This window comes from Pectinophora gossypiella, chromosome 14 (assembly GCF_024362695.1).
Source record: "Pectinophora gossypiella chromosome 14, ilPecGoss1.1, whole genome shotgun sequence".
NCBI lineage: Eukaryota > Metazoa > Arthropoda > Insecta > Lepidoptera > Gelechiidae > Pectinophora > Pectinophora gossypiella.
In genome coordinates, this window is record NC_065417.1 from 14977271 (window position 1) to 14998269 (window position 20999).

Consider the following 20999-nt stretch of genomic DNA (forward strand, 5'->3'; position numbering starts at 1 on the left):
GAAGGTGAAAAGATTAAGCGGATTGCAAAAAACAAACTCAAATGAAATGAAGCATTTAAAAATATCATTATAAAGTCGTCACAACCGCACCAAGTGGTGTGACGTAAACTTTATATTTGCCACATCCAAACCATAATAGCAAACAACATCATTTCAAAGCGCGATCAAAACTATTGAAATTATAATAGTGATATAAAAACATGGTCTCCGGTAAAGCAACGAGATGTGTCCTTAATCTTAATGCTCCGGCATTAGCGCGCTTCATGTCGTCGGTTATTGTGGCCATGGGTTCATGTGGTCTTGAGACTGGTGGTCAGATTTAGTTCATACCCGTAACCCACGCGCAATCCATACTACTTTTAAGATTTCCAGGCACAATAGTTCAACAATAGAGTTTTGATTTTAAAATAACATTCAGTCTTACGACTTTAAGGTAGCAGACTTTTGTTATCGACTTGAATTGAAGTACGGTGATGAATATTATGATAAACTATGTCGATAGATTACCAGCTAATAGATATCGTTCCTTGTATATTCAGTAAAATAGTATATAAATATCTAGAACAGTTCTTAGTTGAATATTGCAATATGCCTTAGTGACATAAACAAATAAACATAATAATTGTTAATTAGAAAATTACACCGGCGTAAGCGGAGGCTATGGAATTCCATTTGCATCGATTCTCGCATACTTCTCTTTCTCCCCGGCAGGAAATAGGCGTGAGTTTATGCATGCATGTACAGTCATGAGCAATATAATGTACCCACTTTAGGACTCTGTCGCACTAACATATTTGACATTTAGTGAGACTTACAGTGCAATTTGTCAAAAAAGTTAATGTGACATGGTACCAAAGTGTATACATATTAATGTTCGTGACCGTACTGTCAGTTTTTTTTAAAGTATAAATAATTACAAACTGTATTGCAAAGACCATTGAATAGGAAAATCTAACCTAACCTAATTTCCCACAATATCCCCAAGACCACCGTCCATGATGGTCACCATCCACCAGCAGATTGGAGCGTGATCTTGACTAGGTACTTGCGGCGGCATTACCCGTCATCTGTGGTGTTATAATTTTAGTAATGCGATATGTTTTTGTGGGTCCGTCCCTGACACGAGTGTCATCTGGTGGCGGTATTCGGAACTAATGACTTCATTACGCTATTGCTAATACATTTGCTTAATGTTTTTAGAATGATACTGTTTCAAGGTGTTCGTGAGATTGCGGCCTAATTATTATGCTGGTGTTTTCGTACCTTAATCTCTACGTACATAAACACGTTGCTACTTTAATATGTATTTATTATTATTTATTGCTTTATAAAGGTACATACAACATTGCAGTGTAACCCAATGCGCTGTATGACTAGAAAACATACAGCATATAAAATGATAACTAGACGCAAAACAACTTATGATATTTATCGCTTACATCAAATTATTTTATTGGCGAAAACACATAAAAGAGAGAAGAAGGTGGTAACATAATTTACATAACAGTGATGTGGTTTTCATGTGTTCAGCCTGCATGTAGGTGTACCAATATTGAAAAATAAATTTAGAAAGTAAAAATTGTTACATTGAAAAGAAGATACTTATTAATTATGGAAAATTATACAAAATTACACTTTTTACAAAAATTAACTATTTATTTCGAATTATAGTGACATTTATTCATAAACCATTTCGTTAGGTATATTTTGAACTTGTTTCCAGTCAGTTTTGTGTTCTTAGAATGATAACAGATCGAAAACTCTTAAGCGATTCTCACTCATCTTCGCGCAATTACTAGCTGACACCGCCGTGGCTGACACTGACTTTCGCTTCTTCTATTCTTATCAAGATCTTTTTGCATGCTCGCCGGTTTAGAGTATTCCTTAGGTACCTGGAGATTCCTTAAAACTTCCTGGATTTGGTCACCTAGGTGTTTCTTCTCAGTAGAAAGTGTTTTAAGTAAAAGTACAGCATAATGTTGAAAACTCCTCTTAAGCCAATCCATGTGTGCTCCATTCTGAACTCTAGAGGCCAACTGGTGATAGATGTATTTGTGTTCTCATAATCTATTTATTTATTAAAATGTAATTATAATTAATAAGTACATACGTATCTCCTATATTGCAACTTTATTGTTCTTCCGCAGTTATTTTTGTACTACCTCTGGGTTGGCTGGAATAAATCTCTCTTAGAGATTAGTCCTCCCTTGTTAACATTTATTTCATATTTGTAACTAGGTCATATTTTACTTATAAATTATTCTTATTATTATGTATGTTGAGGAGCTCGGTGGCGCAGCCGTAAACGCGCTCGGTCTGCGATTGTTGAAGTTAAGCAACTTTCGCAAAGGCCGGTCATAGGATGGGCGACCACAAAAAAAGTTTTCATCTCGAGCTCCTCCGTGCTTCGGAAGGCACGTTAAGCCGTTGGTCCCGGCTGCATTAGCAGTCGTTAATAACCATCAATCCGCACTGGGCCCGCGTGATGGTTTAAGACACGATCTCCGTATCCATCCATAGGGAAGGCCCGTGCCCCAGCAGTGGGGACGTTAATGGGCTGATGATGATGATTATGTATGTCATTTCCATATCTCGGGCCTATAGAGTCCCGGACTTATTATTATTAGATTGTTTTAAATAAATACTAATAAGGTAATATTAATAAGGTTCAGTACGATCTACGCTGAACCGGCGTGCGTGTATGAAGCGATTGATGAATGTGGAGGAAGCAAGAGAAGTGTGTCAGGATCGAAGCAAATGGAATTCTATAGTCTCTGCTTACCCCGGTGGGAAATAGGCGTGAGTTTATGTATGTATGTATGTATGTGTTAAATAAATACTGTATGTGCCGTTACAATGAAGAACTTTCCAAGCTATGTTCACCAAAAACAATATAGATGGTTTTGTACAGCATTACCTATTTTCTCATTACACGGATACATAATTATTCCAAAATACAATATAATGGCTGAACCATGTATAAAAATAATTCTTGCTTGACATTAGGATCATCATCATCATCATCATCAGCCGTATGACGCCCACTGCTGGGCATAGGCCTCCCCCAAGGATCTCCACGACGAACGGTCCTGCGCTGCCCGCATCCAACGGCTTCCCGCGACCGTCACCAGATCGTCGGTCCACCTTGTAGCGGGCCTACCCACTGAGCGTCGTCCGACACGTGGTCGCCACTCCAGAACCCTTCCGCCCCATCGGCCATCGGTTCTCCTCGCCATGTGTCCTGCCCACTGCCACTTCAGCTTTGCAATTCTCCGAGCTATGTCGGTGACTTTAGTTCTCCTGCGGATCTCCTCATTTCTGATTCGATCGAGCAGGGAAATACCGAGCATAGCTCTCTCCATTGCCCGCTGAGCGACACCGAGCCTCCTCACGAGACCCATAGTAAGCGGCCACGTCTCACTGCCGTAGGTCATCACACAGTGTTATTTTTTATTAAAAGGGTCATCATTTATACTTAAAAACAAAGATAATAGATACATAATGTCTGTTATCCATGAAATTCGACAGCGCCATCTATGTTGTCTCTGAGGAACGTAGCCTGGAAAATTTGTCATTGTGACTGAATGAATTTTATTTTTAATTTGTGTCTAATAAAAATAACTAGTTGTTAAGTGCAATAAAGAGTATTATACATCACCGAAGCTCCACATCAGCTACCATCACACCGAAGCGTATCACCAATTCACTATTACACGATCTTCTTCTACCATGTGGGTTGTGAGGTGGAGTACCAACCTCATCAACCCTGGTGTCAGGGTCGTTATTGAGCCGCCAAAGGCCCCTGACATGGCTCATGTAACGTCTACTTACTTACATTACCAAGTTGTAACCGTGATCAACGGCTTAACGCGCCTTCCGAAGCACGGATCATCTTACTTTCTGGTGATCAGCCACTAATGTCCTGACCAAACTAGGGAACACAAAGTAATTTTTGTGATATATTCCCTTCGGGAATCGAACCCAGGACCTCCGGATCGTGAGCCCAACGCTCAACCACTGGACCAAGGAGGTCGATTACACGATAGGCGTGCACGATTGTGATTGTTATATGATTGATACACCTGATTTCATTTGCTCATGTGAACTTGGACCTAGGGGTCGGAAGACCGTGGGAGGCGATCGTCTGCGCATACAACATTGTTCGACCTTCGCGTCTAGACCAGTGTAAGATGAGCTCTGTTGAATGGATTGGTTTTAATAATGAGCGTCGTTCAATGGCTTAATAAAGGTCCTGTTAGATGGAGATATTGTGGTAAATTAGGGTTTGTAGGTCAGAGGTTAGGTGCAATCCTTTGTGTAGAAATTATAGATGAGTAGGTTCGGCTTGGAATAACTTAAGTACTTTGTTTTGGTGGTTTATTTTAGAATTATAATCAAAAGTAAGGCTTTAGAAATAGGGGTGTCACACTTTTGAATTTGTTTATAAATAAATACTTTATATTTTTACCTATAGTATAGGAAGGTGTTATAAAAATACGTATAAGTTACAAGTGTTACATGTGTTTCCGTTTTGCATGCGATTTGAAAAAAAAAGAATCGGTTATTATATAAGGACACCACAGTAACAAATATAAAACAAATCACAGAATAACATAAAACTTACAATTAAAAATTTTTAACAAAAAAAAACCGACTTCAAACGCAAAACTAAAAAGCAATAAATAAATTTACTTCGCACAAAGTAATTAGTACGTATTTTCAATTAGTTAATTAATTTTATAAATTTGAAGCCGGTGCCAAGGAAATGCTACAACGAAGTACCGATTCTTATATTTTTCAATACTGATTGTTTTGTAATTTTTTGTTTGACATTGTTTTGTAATTGCTTTGATATAGGTATTAAACAATATTGTGTGTACATTGTAATTTGATATTGTAGTAGGGTTGTTGTAGCATTTACTTGGCACCGACTTCAGATTTATAAAATTAATTAACTAATTGAAAATACGTACTAATTACTTTGTGCGAAGTAAATTTATTTATTGCTTTTTAGTTTTGCGTTTGAAGTCGGTTTTTTTTGTTAAAAATTTTATTTTATTTTACGATTTTAAGTGATGGTTAGACTGAGCAAGGATGCAGACAGACAGATTTTCTGATTTATATTGATATATAATAATATATGATTAGTAGTGATCACAATTATTATTGATGAACATGTATACATCATTTTTAACCCCAAGACATTTTCTGGAAAAACAAAATTTTGTATGGCGGCCATCTTGTTTTTTCGCCATTTTGTATTTTTTTCACCGGCCATTAAATTCGACCAAGATTTAAATAGGTTTCGTGAAAGAAAAATTGATTCAGGTGCGATAGTTTCGCCAGGCCGTAGGGTGTCACCCTGATGCGGAGCAGTTTTCGAAAATCGGGAAGTATTTCCATACTTAACATGACGATTCGATCACAACCCCGATATATATTTTATACCCCGAGACATTTTCTGAAAAAACAAAATTGTGTATGGCGGCCATCTTGTTTTTCCGCCATTTTGTTTTTTTTTTCACGCGCTATGAAATTTGACTAAGATTTAAATAAGTGCTCTGAAAGAAATATTGGTTCACGTGCGATAGTTTTGCCAGGCCGTAGAGTATCTCTCTGATGCGGAGCAGTTTTTGGTGACCAGAAAGTATTTCCGTACTCTACATGATGTTTTGAGTAAGCGCCCCATACATTATTTTTACCCAAAGGGACTTCTTCTAAAATCGACAAAATTTTGTATGGCGGCCATCTTTTTTTTCCGCCATTTTGTTTTTTTGCACCGGCGTTTGGATTTGATCAAGATTTAAATACGTTTCGTGAAAGAAAAATTGCTCCAGGTTGTATAGTTTTGCCAGGCCATAGGGTGTCTCCCTGATGCTGACCAGTTTTCGAAGGTCGGGAAGTTTTCCCGAAGCCTAAAGAGCGATTTGATCAATATGACTTTACAAACGCACTAGTCACTCCTACGATTTTTGAAAATTCCCCTCGATTTCTCTGGTCTTCCATCATCAGATCCTGACTTCCTTGACATGGGACCCCCTTGGGTATATCTCCTTTCAAACAAAAAAAGAATTATCAAAATCGGTTCATATACGACGAAGATATGCCCGAACAAACATAAAAAAAAAAAAAAAAAAAAAAAAATATACGGTCGAATTGAGAACCTCCTCCTTTTTTGAAGTCGGTAAAAACAAGTAATGAAAACAACTTACACAAGAGAGTTTTCCGTGTACTCGAACTTATAGGCAGTAGAAAAAAGAACATACTAGTACATCTTTAATTTGGTTAGTAAACGGACCCTGTGAAAAACGTAATAATGCTAGGGAGAAGGTGATGACATCTGTAACTGATGGCAATACTACCTAAGTATTGTCTATATCTGACCAAAACTCTATTTTTTTTTCCTCCTAAATGGGCCAAATCTCTATCCACCTTACAAATAAAAAATAAACCCCGGATGAACTTGGATTTAAACATTTGACAGCCAAGCAAAGTTCAGTCGAATTTTATGATAATTTGATTAAATTTTGCTTGACTGTCAAATACAACCCACGTTCAGCCCTGGTTTATTTTTTATTTTTAAGGTGGTATTAAAATCATGTATGAATCATAGACAATTGGCATCACGTAGTTTCTAGGATTTGTGCCCGTTAATGGCAATAGACTTATCCCCTATTAGATGGGGCCTAAACATATCTGACGAGGGTCTATATAATTATACACATCTACCTACCCCTTAAAGATACAGGCGTGAAGCTATGATATGGTATGTGTCAAAATTGTCTTCATATTAACTAACTCTAACTAACTCCTAATTATTGTTTGATTCGCAACATCAAATGCGCAAGCTCATAGATCATTTTATACTGGGTGCGCAAGAGTTGTTTGCACAATGAAACGTTTTTAGGTGATGACAAGCGATGATGCGCGGAAACGGACATCTGTCGCGAATGGAGAAATCTGTGGTTGTGCAATGTCTTTAGGAATCAAATGTCAGTGGTACAAAAAAGTCTGATTGCAAAAAGAAAAATAAAATAAGAAAAACATTTTTTTTTTTCAAGAAATGGTACCTAGAGATATACGTAGAGGCTTTAAAGGCGGTGTGATGACCTTAAAGCTTAGATAAATTATATAATGCGAGTTTCTCTTCGGCTAACTGCACTACACTACACACACTACACTACACTGCATTTTTTCAGCCACATATTGGGGGAGGTGAGGTATTTACGTACAGGACACATCTACTCCCTGCTGGTCACTCTGAATAAAAAAAGTCTCTATAAACATATACGCAAAAGCTAATCACCTGATCGTCTGAAAGTAAAATGATTCGAGCTTCGGAATGCAGGTGAAGCCATTAGACGCGACTACTACTTAGTCATGTAAGAATTTAGTCGTTATATTTCGCAGCTCAAATAGTAATCAATGACACCAAGGTTACTGGGGCTGGTAATCCACCTCATAAGCCATACAATAGAAAAAGAAGAAGTAATGGATAAAAATCACTTTCTGTTGACGAACTTTCTACACTTACAACGGACGAAAACAATTTTTATTTTTCGCTTTTCGACATTATGCAGTTTTTCGTCACTTAACAGTAAAAGTAAGATGATTGCGTGCTTCGGAAGGTTCGCTAAGCCGTTGGTCCCGGGCTACTGGCCCAAATACCTCCACCGACCCGCAGTGGAGCAGCGTGGTGGAGTATGCTCCGTACCCCCTCTGGTTGATTGAGGGGAGATCTGTGCCCAGCAGTGCGACATGTATTAGCTGTTATGTTATGTATGATGTAAATATGCAGAACAATAACATAACAACAACATAGCATCACGCCTCTATCCCTGAAGAGGGAAGTCATGCAGAGGTATACTATATACCTATTCCACGCCAGCTATGTTTAATATCCATATCATAGGAAGCGCGCCTATTGCCATATACTCGTAGGAAACAGATCCTGGAAACCACGTGATATGAATCATCAATGATACAAAAATGAATTCAAACTCCATAAAGTCGAATATGCAGAACAATAATTAAAACACATAATAACGGGTTCTTACCGCGTTTAAATGGGGATATGAGACTCCCTCGAGACTCATAGACTCGGGGAGTCTCATATCCCCATTTAAACGCGGTAAGAACCCGTTATTATGTGTTTTAATTATGATAATAACCGCGTAAACTTAAAACAATGTATGCAGAACAATGTCGGTACCTAATATTATAAATAGCGCACTATACTATAAACTAATTTTATGATACCCTCCTCGATACATTTTATATTCGCAAGTACTTAATAAATTAAAGGTTTACTACCCCTGCAAAATGTATGAGATAGTATAAATGTGTAATCGTTGTTACTACATAGGACCCTTGTGACAGTTTGACGTTTATTATCGACTAGCTTTTGGGATTATGTATACGTTTTTACAATAAAATACCTACCAGATAATATTTTAAATTTGTCAGAAAATAAATTTAAAGCCCATGTGAAGCTTTATGTAAAAAAGATAAGATTAATGACTACCTAAATGATAAAAATGTTCCTCTAGTTATTAAATAATTTGTAATGTATACCCTCATTGATTCAAAAGATGTGTTGCTGTTGCAGTTTCTTGTCATTTCTTCTCAGCCATAACACCTTGCGAAATGACGTAAATTCCAAAATGTTACATTGGCTGCTGCTTATTTCTTCCATCAAATGTAGGGTTTGAGTATGTCTGCAGGAATCACGGCCATTATCTTTGCTTTCCGTTTTGTAATAATACAAGCTCTATTATCGTCTACTTACAACTTGTTTCTAGGTCTAAAACATCAAAACAAGTCAAGCGCGCGACATATTAACTATCAACCCACCGGGAATCGAAGGCAGGTTAATGTAACGGCCGGCGGGGCGTGCGACTGGGCCATCCGTGCCCTTTCCCAGCGTGGGCGCTGCTTCGCTAATGTGCGCCCGCGCAGGATGCTACTTTTATCGTGTGCTGCGCGTTTGATGATTTGATGTATTAGTCCACGTATGAATAACATGAATAATGATTACAAGATTTATAATGCATGTTATGAAACAACTTTATTAAACTTTGGAATACAGAATATTAAAACAATAAACCGGCTTAAAATAGATACAATAAAAGTAAATAATAATGTTGTACTCAATGTTCGAATCTAAAGCATACCCCGAACACTTCATAAACAACACCTCGTTTTACACAGATACTGTACATTGACGTTATCGTACACGCGCATCCGTGTGTGTGACGTCGGACTCCATACGTTTGAAGACTAAACTAAGACCGAAGGGGGTGAGATAAACCTACCTCAGCCGCTGGTGGGGAGCGGGTGAGCGCTACTCCTTATTCTATGTCTGAAGTCAACTGTGTTTATCTTACGTGCTTAGAATCCCATTTAGATTACATACAAACGGGTTAAATTGATTACCTATTTTTTTGAAGTCGGGTAAAAAACAGAGCAGTCTTAAGACCTTGACTAGGTAATACTTATAAGTATAAGGTAAACCAGTACATCTTTCCATGTCAGAAAAGTGGTATAAAGGGTTGTGTCTCCTCCGATATCATAGACCATCTACATAAGTCCATCATAATTCCCGTTTTTCACAGGGTCCGCTTATCTAACCTGAAGATTTGACAGGTCCGGTTTTTTAAAGAAGCGACAGCCTATCTGACCTTCCCACCTGCGAAGGGAAAACCAACGCAGGTTAAGTTACATACCTCCGAAACGTATTTCTCAGGACGTATTTCTCGATTTCTTCTCACCGCTAAGCACGTGCTAATTATATATGATCCGAACATGACTTCGAAAAACCATTTGGAAAACCTTTGGTTTAGGCATGTGCTGGATTCGAACCTGCGACCTTAGAGTGAGTGTTTGATCTACATTAGGCCATCTAAAGTAATTTCTATTATCCAACGTTTGTCTGGAAAAAAATTCAACCTTACCAATAAGGCCTTTTGTACCATCGTTTTTTTGTATTTTATTTTAACTCTGATCATCGCTGTAGTGATATACATAAGTTATTTATATCTCTTCGTCAAATATATAAAACTTCATACTAAGCTTTGCCAAGCAAACCATGAATGAAGTCAATCGTGACCACAACCTGATGATATCGTGTTTATTTGTTATAAGCTGCGCCTGATTCAATGCCCAAGGATGTTTTGATAGCGTCTGATATTGTGGAATGTTCGAAGATTTATGTTGAATTGATTAGCAAGCTTACTATAGTTATTGTTTTATCGCGATCTAGGCAAGATTTTAGTGCTGTATTATTCTTAGCGATAAGGCCGCCTTTGCCCACCTTAGAATATTTATCCTGTAAATGTTTTGTGAATTATTTTTATATTGTGTACATTACATTTTTTTTCAAAAAAAATTAAAAATTCTTTATTAAAATTCATAAATAACTATATAAACTTAGTCTAATTACACATAGATAAAGAATGATAATTAAATGATTTTTAAATTAATCCAACATCAGTGAATTAACGTCTATGTGCACGTGTGTCATGTTCAAATAATCCACCTCGTGGTGTCAAATTCACCTTTGTGAATTTGTGTGCAATAAAGTGTTTTCATTATTATTATTATACTCACTGCCTGTTTCGAGGTGCTAGTGCAGCATAGCATCATATCTAATCTATCTAGATTTACAGAATCACTTCTATAAAATAATATCATGTAACGGCCTCCGTGGTCCAGTGGTTGAGCGTTGGGCTCACGATCCGTAGGTCCCGGGTTCGAATCCCCCCACCGGGATTCGAATATATCATATTCACAAAAAATCACTTTGTGATCCTTAGTTTGGTTAGGACTTTACAGGCTGATCACCTAAATGTCCAAAAAGTAAGATGATTCATTCTGAGTTAATATCAGGTGGAATTTTCCATCGCAAAATATAGAATTGAAAAAATAAAAAAAAAACTAATAATAAATCATTAATTTTGCAATTAAAAGTTCCACTTGATATATTGGACATTACAGGCTGATCACCTGATTGTCCGAAAGTAAGATGATCCGTGCTTCGGAAGGCACGTTAAGCCGTTGGTCCCGGTTACTACTTCCTGATGTAAGTAAGTAGTCGTTACATGAGTCATGTCAGGGGCCTTTGGCGGCTCAATAGTAACCCTGACACCAGGGTTGATGAGGTTGGTAATTCACCTCACAACCCACACGATAAGAAGAAGACTTGATATCAACTCAGAATCATGGTCTGAATCATCCCTCAAAGTTTTCGTTACGATGTCACTAACATCCTTTATATGTATAAGACTAATTAACCCTTTCACGCAAAGACCATGGGTCATTAATGGTTCATAATAGATAGTATGACACTGTGGAATTGGAACGTCATTAGACGTTCTGTCCTTGAAAGTGTTAAGCACACCAAAATCCTTTTGCATCATACGCATTGGCTTAATTTTCAGTTGTAAATGCAATTATAATCAATATTACTAAACAGGAAAGACCGGTTCAAAAAACCTGATAACACTAAGGCAAAGACGATAAGTAACAAACTAGAGGAGCACACTATTCTAGTAATAGCCTATAATAATTATAATAGTAATAGCCTATAACATAATAGTACTTATATAAGTATGTGAATTAAATGCAACTGATCATCATAAACCTATTTGATACAAGGTTGAACTGCTCGTTATGTTAAAGGTACATTTATTGAAAAATAGACTAGCCACTTTACTTACTTATGGTCATAAAAAGCTTATTATTACATAACATAGCATCATATTTGTATCCCGGAAAGAGCAGACAATAGACAAAGGTGTGTGTTGAGTATATACCTTTACTTCTCGCCTGTTATGTTTAAGTCTCATGAGCAAGTCTATTGCCATAAACCGGACAAAACTCGCGGAAACCACATGATACCAAATCTTTAATCCAAACAATAATTCAAACTCATAAAGTCGAATTAACGGCCTCTGTGGTCCAGTGGTTGAGCGTTGGACTCACGATCCGGAGACCCCGGGTTCGAATTCCGGTGGGGACATATCACAAAAATCACTTTGTGATCCCTAGTTTGGTTAGGACATTACAGGCTGATCACCTGATTGTACGAAAGTAAGATCATTCGTGCTTCGGAAGGCACGTTAAGCCGTTGGTCCCGGTTACTACTTACTGATGTGAGTAATCGTTACATGAGCCATGTCAGGGGCCTTTGGCGGCTCAATAATAACCCTGACACCAGACGAACCACACGATAAGAAGAAGAATAAAGTCGAATTAAGTGGTATAGAGCCTGAACCGAGATTCGGAGGTCTGTCATTATGATGTAAACCACGCGTCCTCCAAACAAGGCAGACGAAGACAGCCGTTTAATAAAAACTTCTCAATACTCACGCCCACTTGGAAAACAAAATACACTCGCAACTGTCCAACATTAAACAAAAACGAAAAAAAAAAGCTCCAAAGTGCGCAAGCGCAGTATAGCGTGTACACAGTGCTATGAATGGAACATCGCCCATTCACCGCAGTCAAGATGGTATCCTAACTGGGCACAGACATGGCTAGGGAATTCCACAACCATAGCTTCAATTGATATTCTCTTAGATTCTCGCTACGGAGACAGTAGGCTACAATGTTGAGGGAGTTTTTATATAAAAATACTAGCCTTTTGCCAGCGACTCTGTCCGTATTTACGGTTTATTACCGTGCACTAAGTACGTAACTATAAACAGTAACTGAACATACATGAGGATGATTTGGGTACTATCATTGGTGCTCTATCTCTGGTATTCAGCTTGAAACTATTGTTAAGGATGACCAAAAAAGTATTTTTGTTGACATGTGAATACAAATTGACGCAATTCATATAATGTAGCAACATTACTTTTCACTTACTCGCAACCTCGAATTGATGGGGCCTCACAAAGTACACATTCTCTTATTGTCAACTTCGAATGCTCGAGCATTATAAATAAGCCTTAAGTAAGCTACTTACGGACCGATATATCAGCCCAAATTGCAAACGATTCCGAAAAGACAACGACAGTGATACAAATGTCTTCTGAGACAACTTGTAATGTATATTATATAATATATAAGATAGCTTGTAAGATTTAAAAGATATGTTGCTAATGCAGTTTCTTGTCATTTCTTCTCCTCAGCTATATAACACTGCGAAATAACGTAGCTTCAAAAATATTAAATTGACCTTCAATAAGTTTCATCATCATTAATTAATTTAAGAGCCACGCTCTTGTCGGTGAAGCATTCTTTATGCTACTTTTCAGGGAAAAATAGGGCAGGGGTTTCACTCTTGCCTTCCGCCCCGTAGTATTTTATCTGACGCGAGTGGGATGGCGCCCAGAGTAGTCTATTACAAAGCCGTACTAGGACTCCCGTCCTTCGCCTCTGTATAGTACTGACAGTTCATACTCCCCTGTCAGGTTCCAAGTTATAGTCCCTGCCTGGTGACTTGCCCCTTCCGTCCTGCATTGCCGTACCGATGGCTTCCTTCTCCGCCTCTGCAACCGTTGAGCCGTTCAATATACGTATATTTATCCCTGATACTTACGTTGAATAAATGATTCTGATTCGTTTTACCTAATCTGTCAGGATATTTTTAAGAAAGGCCAGTTTAATTCTTTTTCTATGAGGATGTTAGGTCAATAACCAACCTCATCAATCTTGGTGTCAGGCTTATTATTATAATGACTAAAATAATAGTCGTAAATTCTTGATTATAATTTATTATGACTTGTCGATTAGTTCCATTAAAATCTGTGGAATTCTTTCATGGCGCGGAATTAATTTTAAACCTTCTAAAATCTTTCGTCTTGATTCCTACATCCTAGCTATAAGATCATTTTGTACCTGTATTCTTACAAATAAAGAACTTTGAATTTAAAAAAAAAAATTGTAATAAGTAGTTGAAAGTCCGGTCGGACTGTGTGTATCCCTGTATATAAATAGCATTAATGGCTCGCGATATGTCGCGGATGCTGACGATAAGACCACCGCGTATCTCCTCTGCGCGATAAATGCGAGGTATTCGCTTAAGAAAATCCCTAACTAATGTTACAAGAGGAAGGAATGTACGGGTCGCTCAGAGAAATTCGTGTTAAATATTCTAAGACTGTTTGGTAAGGTTGGTGTTTTAGATAACATTATTACGCGAAATACTTATAGAATGTTGTGAACGTAAAGACCGCCTATATTCATTGTTTAAGGTTTTTTTTCTGTTATCCCGTGATCATGGAACTTGCAGTAGTGTCGAAATATGGGGAGTCTCATAACCCTCCTTTAAACGCGGTAAGAACCCGTTATTATGTGTTTTAATTACCGCCTATATAGTACTTATCTACTAGTAGTAGTGGTTGGGTTTGTATATTGTGTGCTTGGATAGTAAATTTTTTCCGTTTTATAATAATATTTTTCACAAATATGCATAAACTCACGCCCGTTTACCTTAATGGGATAGGCAGAGCTACAAGTAATCAAAGATAACATGCGGCCACTGTTGATACGAAGTCCTCAACAAACAAAACACACTCCTAAACAACAAACACTTTCTGCTTTTTACTTATCAATCTCCTCTCTTTATTATTTTCAAAGGGCGCAGGTACAAAATCAATTTACCCACGTTTAAGTGTTCCTAAAATCTCCCAACGTAACTCTTTTACGTTGTAAAGGAGTCCCCACGAACGTGATGTTCTCCAAACGGGTCGGGGGCAAAATAAATTATCTCGAGCGTGAAGAGCCGGGTTCCGTATTAAAACATTCATGAGTTATAACGTTTTACTCTGTGTCGCGGCCCGTCCGATACGAGAGTACAAGCACGACAGGAAACGCGACGGTAGGGGGATTGTACACTGTCTTCTTCTATCGTGTGGGTTGTGAGGTGGACTACCAACCCCATCAACCCTGATGTCAGGGTTACTATTGGGCCGCCAAAGGCCCCTGACATGGGTCATGTAACGACTACTAACTTACATCAGTAAGACCGGGACCAACAGCTTAACGTGCCTTCCGAAGCACGGATCATCTTACTTTCGGACAATCAGGTGATCAGCCTGTAATGTCCTAACCAAGCGAGGGATCACAAAGTGATTTTTGTGATATGTCCCCACCAGAATTTGAACCCGGGACCTCCGGATCGTGAGCCAAACGCTCAAACCACTGGACTACGAGGTTGGTAATCCACCTCACAACCCACACGAGAGAAGAATTTGTTTATGTAACTGAGCCGAACTGGGCCTGAATAGTGACAAGTAATAGTAATGAATACATTAGACAGTAATTCACTTAATTGGCAATAGTAAAATTTACGTCCTTGGAATGTTGGAGATATCAATTTAATTGTAACACGTCATTAGTGGGCTAGCAATTAATGGCGGCTTGTCATAGGACTGAGCATGATTGGTTTTCTTATACCGTCCAAAAATGTACAGTCTCTCTTACGACCACGTTGACAATGTGTCGTTAGGATATTGAAATTGAAATACTATGAGAACCGGGGATTCAGGCACTCTCGGAAATTGAGACCGCAATCATATTCGAAGGTCACGACTCTATTTTACATAAGATAATACCATATAATTCTGAATAATACTATAGGTCTTAATTTTATTTTATTTGCTAGGTAAGCGTGATCCATCCTAGACCACATCGTCACTTACCATCAGAGGAGATTGTGGTCAAACGTGAGCCTATATTGGCCCCGATTCCTGCAGACACCGCCTAATTTTATTTTAAGTTATATCCGTCATTTTCATATCCGTCGAAAAGGAAAGGGACGGATGATTCACAGCTCTTAATTTTAGGAAGAATAAGTAAATGAATGAATAACCCGGGCGAATCAAAAGGTACGTCGCTGGTATGCAATCCGTTTGACGTGTTGTCTACTTAACTGTGTCGGGTTATTGACGGATGTAAAATTTTTAGACGGTTGGTTTAGATTTGTGCTTAAAATTGACGTGTGTTCCATAAATTTTATGCTTGTCGATTACCCGTCCCTTTCCTTTTCGGCGGATAAGAAAATGACAGATATAACTTAAAATAAAATTAGATGGTATTTACAGGAATTAGCACCATCGTATTTTCTTTAAGTAATATAGTTACACTATGAATCGTGATTTTTCGGGTTGTGTACCTCAAAAAGAAAACTGGAACCCTTATAGGATCACTTTGTTGTCCGTCCGTCTGTCCATCTGTCTGTCAAGAACCCTTTCTTTTTTTTGCGTGTAGGTATCAAGTTTGAATTAACATTGTAATACTTATATTTACGGACTCTTGAAGCTGTATAAAAACTCATAATTTTTAATCAACTCAATCGAAAGATATTTTAACAATTTTACCCTTATTTTTTACATACATCCGCCTAAAACTACTATAGCTTCTCACGCTGTATGGCCGGGGAAAAGAATCTTGTGCTTTGAGAGTCGATGAGGTCATTGATCTCATTTTCTTCTTATCGTGTGGTTTGTGAGGTGGAATACCAGCCTCATCAACCCTGGAGTCAGGGTTACCATTGAGCCGCCAAAGGCCACTGACATGGCTCATGTAACGATTACTTACTTACAGCAGTAAATAGTGACCGAGACCAACGGCTTAACGTGCCTTTCGAAATACGGATCATCTTACTTTCGGACAATCAGGTGATCAACCTGTAATGACCTAATCAAACTAGGGATCACAAAGTGATTTTTGTGATATGTCCCCACCGGGATTTGAACCCGTGGCCTCCGGATCGTGAGTCCAACGCTCAACTAGTGGAGCACAAAGGCCGTCCACTGGTTGATCTCATAGCCCACATAGAAGAAGAAGATTACCTACCTGTTCAGCATAGAAGCAAGGAATTCTGTTATTGTGTGATAAATGTACAGATCGCAAGACTTTCTCGTTTATGACACCAGTACATCATGTGAGGATACAGGGCATCATCGTAAAGTGCGGCTGTGAAATAAGCGACAAGCGGGAAGTAACTTAGCTTAGTTTGTAAGAAAGTTTCATAGAGAATTTATATTGTGACTGCATAATAAATAATAATAATGGAAGTTAAAATCTTCTTGTCTTCAGAGAAATGTCGTTAAAGTCCATTTAAAGGTCACATCTGATCAGGACATGAATGGCTCATTATGTGTCTAAATATAAGTCTGTTTGTTATAATATTATGATTCTCGCACTTCTCGGCCACATTTTAGACCTCCACAACCATTTTCGTGCTAATTCCTCTCTTATATTGTACAGTTCCGTGAAACTTCGACTTTTGACTCGTAGTGTGAAAACGATAACTTTGTAAGCCATTCTCAGGCTTTTGTTGGCAATATTTCAACATTGTCGCACCCATCGACGACACAACCAAATAGATGCCTAATATTAGATCACGTACGAGTCATTACTTGAGTCACATCAGGGGCCTTTGGCGGCTCAATAATAACCTTGACACCAGGGTTGATGAGGTTGGTCATCCACCTCACAACCCACGCGATAGAAGAAGAATAATAAGTAGATTAATATGGAATATAATTCACGATGACAACTAGCTTAAGACAGGTGGGTGGAAGCGACAAGCTGCATTCTCATTCATCATCATCAATTTAAGAGCCACGCTCTTGTCGGTACAGCATTTTCCATGCTACTTTTTTAGGGACAAATAGGGCAGTGGTTTCCCTCTTGCCTTCCGCCCCGCAGTACTCTGTCTAACGCAAGTGGGATGGGGCCCAGAGTAGTTTATTACAAAGCCATGCTAGGACTCCTGTCCTCCGCCTCTGAATAGTACTGACAGTTACTGCTGCCCTCTGTCAGGTTCCAGGTTACAGTCCCTGTGACTTGCCCCGTCCGTCCTGCATTGCCGTACCGATGGCTCCCATATTCGCCTCTGCAACCGTTGAGGTCGTCACCCGTGTCCCTGCGCATTCTCATTGACTCACTCAAAATTCTAAACACGTCGAAAAATTACGGAAGCCGATTGGACGCACGTTGTCACACGACATTTTATGTCTGATCTTTTTGTTAGATGCGTTGGCAGAACTCCTTCGTCTGTCTTAAGGTGTATATAGGGTATGTCGTTGATGGTCGAGCCTGTGTAGTTTGTACTTTCCTAAACATCTTTTGAAACAGTAATTCCGTGTCATATATGAAGGAGGTCAGTGTTCGCTTAGGCTTTAAAGCTTATGTTGTACGGTATTTGCTTGTCGTTTTTCAATTTGTAAGTGGAAAGGATGATCCAGGTATGTAACGTGACCTAAATCAGGATGGTATTTTTTCACAATAAGGTCCAAGGCAAGAATCGTTAGAATCGAACTTTTTATTTGACTGATTTTGAAGTCGGTTCATTTTAAGTTGCTTTTTATTATAATATAAATAATTTCTTTAAAAAAACTAGTTAATAGAAAGTGCTTCAGAGCAATAAAGCTGCCTATTTGTACTCTTGATAAATGTTTTAAAAATGTGTATGTTTTATACATTGTTTCAAGTTTACGCGGCTATTATCATAATTAAAACACATAATAATGGGTTCTTACCGCGTTTAAAGTAGGGATATGAGACTCCATCACTCATGGCACTTGCAACAGTGTCAAAATATCAGGAATCTCATATCCCTACTTTAAACGCGGTAAGAACCCGTTATTATGTGTTTTAATTATGTATGTTTTGTTTGTGTGCAATAAAGAGTTTTTGATTTTATTTGATTTGAATAATAAAATTAATCATCACACAGATCGTATAATCCCACCACTGAGTATAGGCCTTCTTCATTCTGCACAACCCTTTCCGGTCTGGTAGGGTGATAATAGAGTCGATAACATTTAGGAGATTTTTCTTATGATAACAAACCTTGCGGTACGGTAACCGCGCAAATTATAATCTAGACGTCTATCTACGTAGACACCATTCGCCGCGTTTATTGGTCGAAGCCCGCGATATAATTTATACTGCGCGCGGCGCGGTTATCATGCAGACGCTGTTGAAGCACATATACCGTCCACCCATCAATATTACCAAACAACGTAATCGAGGTAACCTTCCCGTGACTAACGACAGTGTAAAATTTTGCCTCCAAAACAATTTGAGCAGGTGTCATCGTAGGAAGTCGATGTGACCCGTTATTGACCTGTTTTCCGGTTTTTTTTAAGTAACAAGCTGATGATGGGTTTTTAATATCGTCGAAATATCGTATTGCCTTGATTGGTACTCTAAACCTGTCATTACTGTTACCATTACAGATCGACTGGGAATTTTTAGATTGTATTTTTTTTTTATGTCATTGCGATATAACGTTTTTATTATTTTCGAAAGATGAAGTTATTTTGAGATGTGAACTCTTGGGGAAACCGTTATACGGTTATCGGTTTTGTTTTCTTAAAAGAATAGGAGATTTTGCCGAAGTTTTTGACACGATTATTACTCGACTGCGGCGAAGCAAATAGCAGGCTTATGTGTAACCGCTATGTACAGTCACGAGTACTAACTAATACGTGTACATTTTGAAACCATGTCACATTAACTTTTTTGACAAATTAAACCGTAAGTCTCATTAAATGTCATATATGATAGTGCGACAGGGTTCCAAAGTGGGTACATGATATTGCTCATGACTGTACCTATGTATGTATACTTATACCGTATGATGTATGTTCCAACGTAACTTCTAAACCGCCTGTCAGATTTAGAACAAATAGAGATAGCCGTGGTCGTCTGCCAATCTTTTCTAAGAGTTTGCTTACCACGGCATACAACCATGGCTATCACTTAAACGTCCCGTGTTCGAATCCCGGTGAGGAGGTATCATAAAAATCACTTTGTGAGATGATCCGTGCTTCGGAAGGCACGTTAAGCTGTTGGTCCTGGTTACTATTTACTGACGTAAGTGAGTAATCGTTACATAAGCCATGTCAGGGGCCTGCGGCTCAATAGTAACTGTGACGCCAGGGTTGATGAGGTTGATATTCACCTCACGACCTACACGATGAGAAGAGACGTCACTTTCCGGAAGAATTTCAGAGAAACATACTTACCTATTTTCTTGTTTCATACTTTTTAGAGCGTGTTTTTTCCGTGGTCAGATTTAAGTTTTTAAACTTATATTTTTATTTATTGATTGTTGTTTTTTAGGTCACGCAACCATGTACCTTGTTTTCTACATTTACTAACAAATACATGAACTCATGGCCTCATTTTCTATTCGGTAACACAGAGTCACAAATGACCCAAAAACAAATTTCAGACTGGATTTTTTTATCCCGAAATGAATATAATTAAGCTGAACTTTGCACAAGATCACTTACAAAAATGATAAATTATAATACCAGACAAAAAAAATGTAAAAATAAATGGCGAATAAATTTAATAAAAACATTTTTTTAAGTTTCAAGAGAGACGTTAAAGATTTTTTGTACGCCACATGCATTTATGTCTTATTGACCCAACCGATAATCGAATCCGTGACTTTGAGGAAATGTTTTGGTCGCCAAGCTAACTATGTATTAAACGACAGACGTCGTCTAAAAGATAGTAATTTAAAATAAATAAAATGTAATGTGGCTAGTACTGGTAATAAAATGTCTGCGAGTATTGCGCATGCGCAAACGGGCTCACGTAGATCGCTATCCCCACTCACGGAATATGGGGCACGAACATTTTGTATAGATAAGACAGTTTGCAGTTTTATTAAGCTTTGAGGAATAATACATTATTTATATAATGTTATTAGTTCATTCATGTAAGTATAAATCTATAATACTTAGTGGTAAATATTTTACATCATGGAGGTATAATATATTATACAAAATGTATATTTGACAAGAATTGAATAACCCAGGAGCTCGGTGGCGCAGCGGTAAACGCGCTCGGTCTGCGATTGTTGAAGTTAAGCAACTTTCGCAAAGGCCGGTCATAGGATGGGTGACCACAAAAAAAGTTTTCATCTCGAGCTCCTCCGTGCTTCGGAACGCACGTTAAGCCGTTGGTCCCGGCTGCATTAGTAGTCGTTAATAACCATCAATCCGCACTGGGCCTTGGGTTTA

The 20999-nt window shown here is 38.2% G+C and overlaps 1 protein-coding gene across 2 annotated transcripts in view; it reads left to right on the forward strand.

Moving 5' to 3' along the window:
• The window catches only part of LOC126372779 (knirps-related protein-like), a 707336-nt gene that overhangs the window by 358926 nt on the left and 327411 nt on the right, over nucleotides 1–20999 (forward strand). The window lies entirely within an intron of this gene.